At 41.8% G+C, this 13,552-nt stretch overlaps 1 long non-coding RNA gene across 1 annotated transcript; it reads right to left on the minus strand.

The window, feature by feature from the left end:
• Positions 1–6,332: 6,332 nt before the first annotated feature.
• On the minus strand, positions 6,333–7,700 carry LOC133151686 (uncharacterized). The gene is made up of 4 exons (XR_009713969.1): positions 7,136–7,700; positions 6,857–7,029; positions 6,574–6,716; positions 6,333–6,495 (listed from the first exon to the last, which is right to left on the minus strand). It is a non-coding gene; the product is annotated as an uncharacterized LOC133151686 (long non-coding RNA).
• Positions 7,701–13,552: the final 5,852 nt, after the last annotated feature.

Below are 13,552 nucleotides of genomic sequence, written 5' to 3' on the forward strand. Positions count from 1 at the left end.
TCGAACCCACACCATCCTGACTGTGAGGCGGATGTGCTACCCAGTGCGCCACCAAGCCGCCCTGAATTAATTTAGTTTAATAAAACAAATAAACAATGACTATTGTGTGCATTAAACTTTAATAATACAACATTTTAAACAGAACAACAAACAATAGAACAAAAAAAAAATTACCACAAAAAACCCTCTGGGGTAAGAATAGGGCCTTCGGGGAATCTTTCCTTCCACGTTATCAGCGGAACCTTTTTGATGGCATTGGTAGCGTTGACGAGCTCCACGTGTTCGCCTTTTATTTTGTAGGCCATCACGTGAAACACCTCTTCTGCCAGTTCCTGCGTAAAGAAAATTCATGTCAATTTATTGTGTTTAAAACACCACGAGATGGATGGATGGATGGATGGATGGATGGATGGATGGATGGATGGATGGGCGGATAGATAGATAGATAGATAGATAGATAGATAGATAGATTGATAGATAGATAGATAGATAGATAGATAGATAGATAGATAGATAGATAGATAGATGGAAAACCTAAAACAATTTGATTAATTTCATGACCATAATCACAACCACAATGATTTCATACAGTCAAGGAAGCAAGTGAAATTGTATGTCTTCATGATAGAGCTGTATCTGAGACAAAATTTATAAGGTTGGTGATCCAGATTTTGAGAAAACTCCTAAAGCGTGAATCTGACTTCAACCTTAGTGATGATGAGCCACTGATAGCAGGGCATCCCAAGTAAAAAACAGTATTGATTCAATTTAGAATACTTTTGTTTATACACATGGGAAAAAACTGCTTGCTTTAGGTACCTTTATCTCAGTACTTTCCGTGGAGTGGAGCTCCAGGCCACCGGAACATGTTGTTTTCAGGTGGGATAGAGACACCCGCTGTCCAACTGCCAGATTAAAAATGTTGGTCTCTCGCCACCTGACCACCTTTATTTGCATTTGATCCTATAATGAAAATATCAAATTAGTACTAGCTGTAGAAATGTAGATCTAGGCCACAATTACTAAGGCAATAAAGCTAGAGAAATACTCAAGAAACTGGTGTCAAATTTCTGTCCTACAAAACCAGTGTCTTGCAGGTTTAAACGTCTCCCTCCTCTAATATACATGATCGTCAGCAAACTCTCACGGGTGATATTAGAGTGAGCTATCAAAAGCTTGGAAGGGATCAGGCCTTGATGCCCTAAGGCACCTTACTCAGGTGAAATGTGAGTGTGTGTGATGTATCTATATTTAGATACGCACACACATGCATGCACACGCACGCACACACACACACACACACACACACACACACAGATAGTGTGACAGAGAGAGAGAGAGAACAATCAGTTTACTTTTTTTAAATAAATGATGCCTAAGGGGACCATCGACCCACGCGACATCACCATCCTCATGGGGCGGATCTAAAAAAGAAAAACAGATTAAACATCACTACTTCATGAAAGAGAGGGAGCGGAAAGAGAGAGATTGATCTTACAGCAGAGACAATGCCGTCTGTCGTGAAAAGGAGACCCTCCTCATGGCGGATGTCCTTCAACTCTCTGGCAATGCTTGGAGGGTACAGCAGAGCTGTGCCCCTCACCTCCAAATCTGGTGTCACCTCTATCGCCCCAGCCACATAAATCGCAGTGTTGTGCCGGGAGAGGAGGACCCCTTTTTCTTTTCCCCGCCCAAAATTAATAAATCGGAACGTGCCTCCAACGGAGACATCGGTGGCTAAATTTTGAAAAAGAATAAATTTGCACAAATGGTGCCCATCACAGAGGGCCACCACTGTATTACAGTAGGAGGCCCCAGCCGCCACCGTGCCATCCTCTTTCAGGGCCCATTGTGAATATTTTGTGGTGGTTTTTAGGGCCACCACTTTGGCCGTGACCGCTGCTGGCAGTTGGTGGAGCGTCCACAGGTTTTCCATTCTGAAAAAAAAAATGAAAATAATAACTGATCATCAGAGACATAATTACTACAGCACTTATATATGGTTTAATTAGTCTACATGATGACAGAAATTGGTTATAAAATAGCAGCCCTACCCTTTTAGAAGGACTATGGTTAATGTCCCAAATGGCTATTGTTTAATGTTTTTTTTGTTGGTTTTATCTATCTATCTATCTATCTATCTATCTATCTATCTATCTATCTATCTATCTATCTATCTATCTATCTATCTATCTATCATATATCTGTTTATTTATTTATTTATTTATTTATTTATTTATTTATTATTTCCAACGAACTACTTCCAGTTTTGTGTATTTTGGAAGATATTAAGAGTTGATTCCTTTGATCTACAATTTCATCCCCTACATAATTTTGGAAACTCATATGTTGGCACTTGATTTTCTATTTGTTATAGTGAAATAAACATCTGCATACTACTGCCAGAAACGGTGCTGAGAGTTGACTGATCTAGCCGCGCAACTCGCATGATTGACAGCGCCACGGTGTTTCCCAGGCTTTTTTCCCACATGCGGCATGGATCAAAAGAGGTGTCCATGCAGCCTTGTTAAGGCGGAATTACAATGTTAGAACACGGATACAACAATATTTATTTATAATTGTACAAATAAGTTTATACAATATGACTCGGATTATTTGCTCATTTTGTTTTAGAGTACGCACTACTGAATGATATTTAGTCAAGACAAGATGTACATTCACTGTCTGTCTCAAAAACTAAACCATATGAAGAAATATATTGTTCGAGAGACGCTTACTAATGGATACATTTTTTTGAGGACATAGGTATAATAGATATAATAATATAGGACTCATTTAATAGTTTTACACTTGCCGTCGTGCGCGAGGTTTATTTCGTTTCTTTTCTTGAATATCAGCTCTTCTTCAACCAAATCGGTACAATTGTTATTAAACATTAAGAAACGGACCTGAAGACCTCTTACTAGAATTCGCGTGTACAGGCCTTTTAAGAAACATTTTAAAAGGCCTGTCTGTACACGCGGAACAGTGAGGATGTTACTTAATTTTCACCCAGTTTAAAGCAGTAAATACTAATTTACAGAGTAACACAATGGTCTACAGTACAACACTAGACTACAAAGTGTTTATAAATGTTTTGGGAAAATCAAATTTCGGACTGGGTTGAGCGAGCTACTTACCTCTTTCGACGTCTGGGAAAGTCTGATGCGAACTTGTGTGCGCCCCAATATCTTTGCGGGTAGTGGGAAATTTCAGTGCAGGCTAAACAGATATGCAATATTTGGATATGCAACATTTGGATATGCAATCGATAAAAAGAGTGTCAGACACACATATCCCTGTAAATTCGTCTGAAATGTGACTAAACGATTGAGTGAACATGTTTCAGCATTTTAAGATTTTGTTCATGATATACTACGATCACAGTCCTTGTGAATTCAGATTTCTATGAACGTAGCACAACCCCGCCCCCATTCAACATTAATAAGATATTAATTACACACGGAAGAAAGAAAAATAATAACTGCTAAACACATCATGTGAATTGTGATTATACGATTGAGAGCTGTCAGTCATGGTCAAAACATATTTTTGACCATGATCGCGGTTCCAGAATAGAATAGAATACAATAGATCTTTATTTGTCATTGTCACCTGTACAACGAAATTTAAAAAGTGCCAACCGATCCGCGCATGAGATAAAAAAATAAATAGAATAAATAGAATAATTAAAAAAAAAAGTGTTTAGGAGCAGATTGTTCTCTCCGCACCACTCCGATAGCCGGACCACTTCGTCCCTGTAGGCAGACTCATCCCCCTTTGAGATGAGTCCCACCACGGTTGTGTCATCCGCAAATTTCACAATGATGTTGCTACGGTGGGCGGGGGTGCATGCATGTGTGTAGAGCGTGTAAAGCAGTGGGCTCAGGACGCAGCCCTGTGAGGAGCCGGTACCGAGACTGAGAGGTGTGGATGTATGACGGCCCACTCTCACCGTCTGGCTGCGACCCGTCAGGAACGTCATTCTCTGCAGCCAATTGTCGTTCACCAAATATAAATTGGCAATTACTAAGTGGTGAAATACATGGGCATGTGAACATAATGAATTAGTATTCTTAAACGAATAAATGTCTGATTTGTGTATTTTGTAAGATGCTGAATGTTGACTCTTATCTAGCAGCGCAAATCTGCGTGTACGCGACTTTTCTAAAAATTTAGAAAATGTATGTACACGCAAATGTCTAGTAAATGAGATGTGAGGATATTGGAATACTTAATAATTTTCACAAAGTTTAAAGTGGCGAGTAATAATTTCCACAATAACACCGAACCGCAATAGTTTACAGAGCACGGCCTCTGATTGGCTACCATAACGCTGCCTTAGCCAACCGCTCACATAATTGGGCGCTGGCTTAGACAACCGCTCACGTAATTGGGCGCTGCCTTAGCCAATCGCTCACCGACTTATTACGTTAACCCGGAAACTCCTGATTTTGGGAGGAATTAGGTTTTTTTTTTTTTTAATTGAATCAAAGAAGTAATACAAGAAATAATATAAATAACTTTCGGAAACTCTGAAAAAGTATGAATAAATTGGGCTTGACTCGAAAGTGTTCAAATTCATGTTAAAAAAGTTAAAGTTAAAGTCCCAATGATGGTCACACACACATCTGGGTGTGGTGAAATTAGTCCTCTGCATTTAACTCACCCCCGTGTGATTTTAATCCATCCCCTGGGGGAGAGGGGAGCAGTGAGCAGCAGCGGTGCCGCGCTCGGGAATCAGTTGGTGATCTAACCCCCCAATTCCAACCCTTAATGCTGAGTGCCAAGCAGGGAGGAAATGGGTCCCATTTTTATAGTCTTTGGTATGACCCGGCCGGGGTTTGAACCCACAACCTTCCAGTCTCAGGGCGGACACTCTACCACTAGGTCACTGAGCTGTTTAAATATTGGAAACAAAATATAATCACACACAAGAGAAGGGAAAAAATTTTGCTTTTTGGGACAAAATACAGTTTTTTTTAATTGAATCAAAGAAGTAATGCAAGAAATAATATAAATAACTTTCAAAAACGCTGAAGACATAACAAATAAAAACATATCAAGTATTTTACTGATTCAATAGATAATAAACACAAAAATGATTAACGACAACGAACAAAGACTTGAATGAGTTCAAAGTTATGTTTAAATATTGGAAACAATAAACATAATAAAGCAAACACAACAAAAGAAAAAAATTGGTGCTTTTTCGGATTAAATACAATGTTGGTTTCTTTGCTGAATCAAACATGTAATGCTAGAAATAATATAAATAACTTTTAGAAACTCTCAAGAAATAACAATAATAAATAATAAACATAAAAATGATAAACGACAACAAACAAAGACTTAAATGTGTTCAAAGTCATGTTTAAATATTGGAAAAAATAAACATAATAAAGCAAACACAACAAAAGAAAATAATTGGTGCTTTTTGGGACTAAATACAATGTTTGTTTTTTTTTTAGCTGAATCAAACGTGTAATGCTAGAAATAATATAAATAACTTTTAGAAACTCTCAAGAAATAACAAAAACAGAAAACATATCAAATGTTTTACTGATTAAATAAATAATAAACACAGTGATGATAAATAATAATGAATTAAGACTTAAATGTGTTCAAATTTACGTGTAAACATTGGACACACTAAACATAATGAACCAAACGCAAGAAAAGAAAAAGTGTGCTTTTTAGGACAAAAATGCAGTATGATTCTTTTTCCAGCTGAATCAAAGACGGCAGTGGGGAAAAAATATGCCATAAAGAAAGTCATGCTTGTGCATGGGGATGCTATTTTTTATTTTGAATGTTATGTTAAGGAGGACTGGGTAGCACGTCGGCCTCACAGTTAGGAGGGTGCGGGTTCGATTCCACCTCCGGCCCTCCATGTGTGGAGTTTGCATGTTCTCCCCGGGCTGCGTGGGTTTTCTCCGGGCACTCCAGTTTCCTCCCACATCCCAAATACATGCTTGGTAGGCCGATTGAAGACTGAAGTGCGAGTGCAAATGGTTGTTTGTCTCTGTGTGCCCTGCGATTGGCTGGCAACCGGTTCAGGGCGTCCCCCACCTACTGCCCGATGACGGCTGGGATAGGATCCAGCACACCTGCGGCCCGCGTGGGGACTAAGCGGTTCAGAGAATGAATGGATGGATGGATGTTATGTTAATTTCAGTGTTATTTTTTAAGAGTTTAAGTGCAACATGATTGAAGACGCTGTTATACAAAAGATAATGCAAACATAATTTGAGGCAAAAAATATAATAAATGAATAAATAAATAAATAAATAAATAAATGAATGAATGAATGAATGAATGAATGAATGAATGAATGAATGAATGAATGAATGAATGACTGAATGAGAACAGAAAACAGACTGTATCTGAGGCTTAGTAGAGTAAAATCAGAGGCTTCCGACTGTTAAAGGCCAAGCTGTTCTTTGTCTGCATTTCTGGATGCGTGTAGAACCACAGGCAAGACCCAAGAACATACTAAAAAAAAAACATGAAAGATGTGTTGAGGAAAAGGAGCAAAATGCTTCATGAAAATGTTCCTTGATGGTTACTCACAGAAGAATCAGAAGAAGTCCTGTGTGTTACCATGCTGGTTTGGGAGTTTGTGTTTCATGTTACCATGCTGGTTTGGGAGTTTGTGTTTCATGATGCTGGCCTCCGTTGTACAGGTCTTTTGGAAAGTCTTGGCTCTCCCTGTGCTATAATATAACATCATAATTAATTCATCACATGAATTCATTCACATTACAATACAGTCATAAATCAAGCATATGTACAACTTGTGTCCATCTTGAGTGAATGATATGAACACATTCAATTTGGAATCACAATTACTTACCTGTTGCTTGGAGTCAATAGAAAAGGAGAATAACACTGGTCCCATGGATCTTCTTAAAATGTCGGTCATTTTTTTGGCGAGACAGGCCAGGTCTCATCAAGGCTGAGTACCAAGGTGGCCAAACAAATGGTCTACACAAATGGAGCATGTGGAGCCACACGCAACATAGAAAACTGAAGAAGAAAAAACATAGAGGTGGTTGAGGACATGAGTTGAAAAAGACATTCAAAATTAAAGAGAGTGTTTTGTAACAATAGTCAATAATAATTGGCTACTTACAGAGGAATGAGAAGTCCTGCTTCTTGCCACCCTGGTTTGGGAGTCTCTCTCTCTCTCTCTCTCTCTCTCTCTCTCTCTCTCTCTCTCTCTCTCTCTCTCTCTCTCTCTCTCTCTCTCTCTCTCTCTCTCTCTCGTGTAACGTCAGCGCTCCAACTTGGTGTCGTGGAGCCACGCCAGCATCTCTGGTCCCAGGTCGAAGAGGCCGGCCTCTGAGGGTGGTCTATATGTTGGTGTAGGTGTTGATGGTGTGGTCGGCTGTCTGCTCGAGGGCTCCGCACTCGCATGCCGCACTGTCCGCCAGACCCCACTAGACATGTTGAAGCGCCCAACACCAGTTCTTAAGCGGTTCAGTGTGGTCCACTGCTGGCGAGGTAGTTCGTCTCCTCCTATGGCGCCGTCTCCTGGTTCCCAGACATAACTGTGCATGAGGGAGGGGCCAGCTGCCTCCCACTCCTGCTTCCAAGCTGCTGCCAGCCAGGCATCTCTGGAGATGTCTTCAGGGATGGAATTGAGCATCTCTTGTGCTGCCATGTTGTAGGGGTGGCGTGCCTTGAGTCTGCTTGGGAGTCATTCGTTCCATGATGAATGTTTTTGCATGCTCAAGGTCTTTGTGGAGAAAAAAGGACAATCCAGCAAAGTTGATTGAAAATGTATGATTGTACAGAGGGCTTACACAAGCTTAACTATAAATTACAACATGTTACAATTTTATAATTACATTACAATAAGGTGATATGTCATGCCTACCTCTGGCCTCCATTCTGGGATGAACTGCTTTCGCCAGATAAAAACTGTTAAAATACAAAGGAGTGAAATAGCAGCATTTACTCTCTTTAGAAAGAAAGGAAAAAACATGTTTCATGACGAGCAACTTACCTCATCTGTTTTCTGTTCTCGCCTGGTGATTATGACATTCAAAAAAATTCAAAATAAAAGTTCAAAACAATTAAAAAATTAAAATGTAAAAGGCCTTCCCTTAACTCATCTTTAAAATTTGATTGTAAAATAAAGGTTTAAAAGGTTAAAATTTGATTGTAAAATAAAGGTTTAAAATTTTAAAATTTGATTGTAAAATAAAGTTTTAAAAGGTTAAAATTTGATTGTAAAATAAAGGTTCAAAAGGTTAAAATTTGATTGTAAAATAAAGGTTTAAAAAGTTAAAAAGTCTCCTCTCAACCATAAGTTAATTTAAAAATGTAAAAAGGTAAAAGTTTTAAAAGTTAAAATTTAAAAAAAATAAAAGTAACATTTTTAAAAATTAAAACGTTAAGTTAAGGGAAGGCTTTTTAAAAATAAAAAGTTGAGTTAAGGGAAGGCTTTTTAAAAATTAAAAAGTTGAGTTAAGGGAAGGCTTTTTGAAATTTTAAAAAGCCTCTGCCTTCCCTAAACTCAACATGATTCCTCACCGACCCCCAACCACTATTCCAGCAGGTTTCTTTCATTTGTCATTTTGAGCAACTTTCGCCCCAGATCCCATCTCACCTAAAGGCAACAAATCACCCACCACATCCCACCACTAATATTATACACTTACGACAACGTTCACGTTCTGATTTCCATCCTTTTTGCAAATGCTGAACCACATGATTTAGCTGTGACTTACCTTTCAGTGGCCAAAACACAGAAAACAGGATTGTGATAGCTGTAGTACGTTTGCAAGACACCTGAATGAAGAGCACACTGAGGTCGAGAGACAAAAATTAAGTCAAGCAATGTGTTTTTGTCAGTGGTAGCAGTGGTTATGAGTTGCGTGTAACCTGTTGAGCGAAACAAATCGAGAATGGGCTTGAATGAGGCAGATAGCATATCTTCATTAAAATCTCCACATACCAAGATCTGATGATGGTCCATTACTTCAAGGTACCGCAAGAGATTTCCCAAGCTTGGCAGAAAAGTGCGCAGACTGTTGCCTGGAGGCCTGTAAACGGCAGCAATCAACACATTGAGGGGAGCTTCAAGTTTCACCACAACAAATTCAATGTCGGTCACACCCTGTATGTATTTCTTTTCCTGGGCTGCAATGTGACTTTTGACACAAATACCTACGCCGCCACCAAGTTTTGTTGCCAAGTCAGGACAGTTTGTGTAAGAATCTCTTCGGTTCCTGTGAAACATTGTGAAGCCTTCCAAGCAGGCACGTCCATCAGCCACAGATCCTTGAAGGTGTGTCTCTGTGAAGCACAAAACATCAGCAAAGTGCAGCTCGTGGTGGCACCTGATGTCCTGCACATGACAAGACAGCCCTTCGGTGTTATGATGGACGACAACCAGGTGATTTGCTCGATCTACCGACGGCATCACGTGAAGGAGTGGCATGACGCTCTCCAAAGAATCCTCTGCCATCTCAGCAAGAGCAGCAGTGATTTCTGGATTTGCATGAAGTCTTCTCTCGTCCATATGCAGAATATGCAGACCGCTGAGCGAGGTCACTCTACTCAGAGCTACGTACCCCATGCCGTGTTCGAAAACGCCTTTCAGCGAAACAGCAGCCTCTGATGTTGTCATGCCTTGTACCTTGTGGATCGTGCAGGCAAAAGCAAGCTTGATGGGAAACTGTCGGCGCGTCACTCCAGGCTTTTTCAGCTTTTCCTCCTGTCTGTCAATGTACACACGGTTAGCGGCACGCGCTGTGTTACTCACATGATCAAGTTCCAACCCAACTTTCTTTACGCGGGCTTCATTCGGATAGTTGACCAATTCCACAATTTTTCCAAACGTCCCGTTGCACAGACCTGCTTGAACATCAAAATTACGCGTGAGCATAACACGAGCACCGAGGGCAACTCTGATCGAGTCCGGGAGCTCGCTCTTAGCGCCTTGCACAGGGAAAGTTTGCCTCGCCATTCTGCCAGTTTGTTTGTCCTTCTTGTAGTCATCTGCATCAATTTGTACAATGTCCTTATGAAGCAGATCCAGCATCGCAGAGTTATGGCCATCTACCTGTTTATTGGTGGCAAAAACATGCAGAATATGACTTGGACACATTTCTGGAGAAGTGTACCTCGTAGCAAGAAGAGCTCTGTCCAGTTCCGAAAGTTCATCAGACTTTTCTTTCACCCGGAGTCGGTTCAGCAGTTCGGCAAAGGCAACATCGTCTTTCTGCCTCATGATGGCGGTGAGCGTGATCTTTTTGAAGTTGTCACGCCAGTGGTCCAGCCGAGTGGGATCGTACACGCATAGCGGTTTGGACTGTCTCACGGGAGGGAGCTGAAAGAAATCTCCAACAGCAAGAACAGACATGCCACCAAAAGGTAAATTGATGCCTTTGATTTGTATCAACCTGGCATTCACGTAGGCAAAGAGGTCTTTGGACACCATGGAAATCTCGTCGATGATGAGTATTTGGGCGATCGACAGCTCGGCTCTGACTTCGTCCAGTTTATTGCCCAGGCCGTGGTACGGGGGTTTGAGACTTCTCGGCAGTTTGAGCAGACAATGCAAAGTTGTCCCAGAAATGTTGAATGCCGCCGTGCCAGTGAAGGCTGCGAGAACGACCGTCTGTTTGGAAATGTCGGCCTCCTCAGCCAGTCGTGGTAGTCTTTGCAGTATTTTGGTAGCCTCGGTGTGGATACACTTAATGAGATGCGATTTGCCGGTCCCGGCGCCACCGTTGATGTGGTAGAAGAACTGCTCGATGGGCTTTGAGCTACACACACGTTTTATGCACCAATCTCTGACCTTGTAGAAAACAGACGCTTGCTTTTGGTTCAGGTTCCGATACATGTCACGTAACACTGCGGGATCGATGGCAGCAGCTTCTGTCGCAATGGAAATTTCAGACGTTTCTGACCTTACGTTATAGTCCGGGACATTGTCCTCCACGTTGTCATTTGGTTCATCTCTTGCGTTGTTTTCCTCAATGCATTCGAGTCTTTGCAACTCGCTCTCAGGAGCCAGGTGGCACCATTCGTTTATGACGAGCCCGCTCTCCTCCACCTCTTGGATGGCATCGTCAATGTCTTTACTGTGCTTCTCATACCTTTCTCTGTTCCTGTTGACAATTTCGCACACACGCTCCACAGAGTCGTTATTTGGTAACTGTACACAGGCATGATCATGAAACAACTGATATGAGGGACAGCGTTCAGATTTTAACTGGCAATTAGCACGATGAGGCAGGTACAGCTTGAGCAAGGAGCAGTAATATTCCTCTGGATTCTTTTGTTCAGAGAATTTGCAGTATTTGATGACCGCAGCTTTTTCTTTTCTTTTCTGGACAAAGCCCATGTCGTTCAGCAGAGGCAAAACATTTTTGCCTTTTACCTGTTTTCCATAAACAATTCTGCATGTTGATGCAAAATCGGCCAAGCACATCACTTCAAAGTCCTTCGTTTGGGGTCTGCTTTTATATTTGTCTGGCAGGCCAGTCATCCACACTTCATGAGACTCCTGCGTTTTGCCCTCAAGGAGCGAGAGAGGATAACTCATTTTCAGCGGATTGTCACTCGTTTGTACAAATACCACACTGCGAGAGGACTGTTTCATATGCAAGCCGCACGCGCGTGCGACACACTCCTGAGCACTCACTTCTCTTTTCTTTGAGTACGCTTGCATGATTTGTTTCATTTCATCGCTCTCATTGACATTTTCATTGCGTGAGTTTTCAATAACAGACTTCAGGTATTGACTCAGACCGTGTTCAGCTTTGCTGATGTAGCTGCAGATGTACGAGATGCACGAATAGGCATTCAGAATGTACTGGATGTCCAAGTTGGCATCCCAGGCAAGAAGCAAATGGCGGTTGTAGTTGTTCACCCAGCAGTCTTTTGGATCTCGCTTGAGCACAACAGAACTCTTTGAGGCGGTCATGTACAAACATTCCACGTACTCGGCGTCAGTGAGCTCGCATTTAGCCAAAAGCTGCGGCAAAGTCAGGGATGAGGTTTCGGGTTCATTCAGCAAACGCTGCACACGAACAAGCTTGTCATTTGCCACCACCTGCTTCTCCTTGTGTTGATCTTGATTTTCACAGGCTACAGGTGTGATGATCATTGTGGTTTCGCACGGTGGTCTGGGAAAACCAAATCGGCAGTTTGCACCTTGGTGTTTGACGCACGTTTTGGTGTGACCTTTGCTGTGCATCTGAACTTCTGTGACTTTTTTATACAACTCGGGTTCCTTTTCTGGGTCCGGCAGCTGAGCCGAGATGTAGCGGGACACAAAATCGCAGATGGCTCCTTCTGAGGCTTCCTCAAATACAGGGGCATCTTTAACCCATATGAGGCAATGAATGTGAGGACTTCCTCTGTGCTGAAACTCCAATCGGTAAAAGTAGTCGACGACTTCACCAATCGGTCGTGCCGGAGAGAGGATCAAATCTCTGAACAGAGCTTCCACACGTTTGTCAAACATGCGCATTGTCGTCACAGGATTGCTGCGCAGAATTTCACACTTCGTGGCCCAGTCAAGTTCAGCAAAATTCACCACCTCACCTTGTTGCGCTTTAATGGCAGTGATAACCTCTTCCCAACGCATTTCGGCAGCAGAAAATGTGCAAAAGAATGTGGGTGTACCCAGCTGTCGGATCATTGCAAAAAGATCTTTGGTGGTTCTTTCCCAATAGGCTGGCGTGCCTCTCAGGGGCGTCATGAAACGGACTGCATCCTTGCTGCGCACCAGTTTTTCAACTTCACGTTTGTCCTGCAGCATAGCATTGTTTATCCTCCGACCATCCCTGGTAAAAGGTTTACCTTTGCGTAGCTGGATTCTCATGCTTGATGTTGCCAGGTAGATTTCAGTCACAAACTGAGCAAAGAACAAGTAGTTTGTATCACGGGCAAAACGTTCATCCACACAACACAGACGTGTTTTGAAATATTTGCTTGGTGTGACTTTTATTTGTCTCTCTTCATCGAGGGTGTTTTGTCCAGTTGGAAATTGCACTGGAAATGCCATGGCCTCAAGTTTGGGAGTCCTGAAAAAGCTTACGGGGTTATTTCTTTCTGCAGGAGCCACACAGTAAATGCCTTGAGTAAAACTCATAATTTCCTCTGACACATCATTTGGTTGGAGACATGACTCCAGGATAACCCCACCGTTTGGTGCATCACCTTCTTCCACATTTTCAGCACACTGTTGTTGCTGCACATTACCACGTGCATCGTTCTGTGAGTCACTGTTCAATTCACAGAGAGCATCCCTCTCAAATGCGTGGATTGCCTCGAGGTCTTCCTCATTGTAGTCACTCTCGTTCATTTCGTCTTCATCAGAGCCGCTGTCATCATCAGTGAGCGTCGGGTCACAAAGGTCAGCATCGTCGCGAATGGTGATGTTTCTGTACTGCGGATGAATTTGTTTCAGTTTTATCAGGGCACTCATTAACTTGGACCAAGTGACAGTTTGAAATATCTGATGTCCTTTGTAACAAAGTCGTCTTTTCAGTTTCACTCTCAACACCTGAGACCTACTTCTTAGTCT

The sequence above is a fragment of the Syngnathus typhle genome, linkage group LG3 (assembly GCF_033458585.1).
Source record: "Syngnathus typhle isolate RoL2023-S1 ecotype Sweden linkage group LG3, RoL_Styp_1.0, whole genome shotgun sequence".
NCBI classification, from domain to species: domain Eukaryota; kingdom Metazoa; phylum Chordata; class Actinopteri; order Syngnathiformes; family Syngnathidae; genus Syngnathus; species Syngnathus typhle.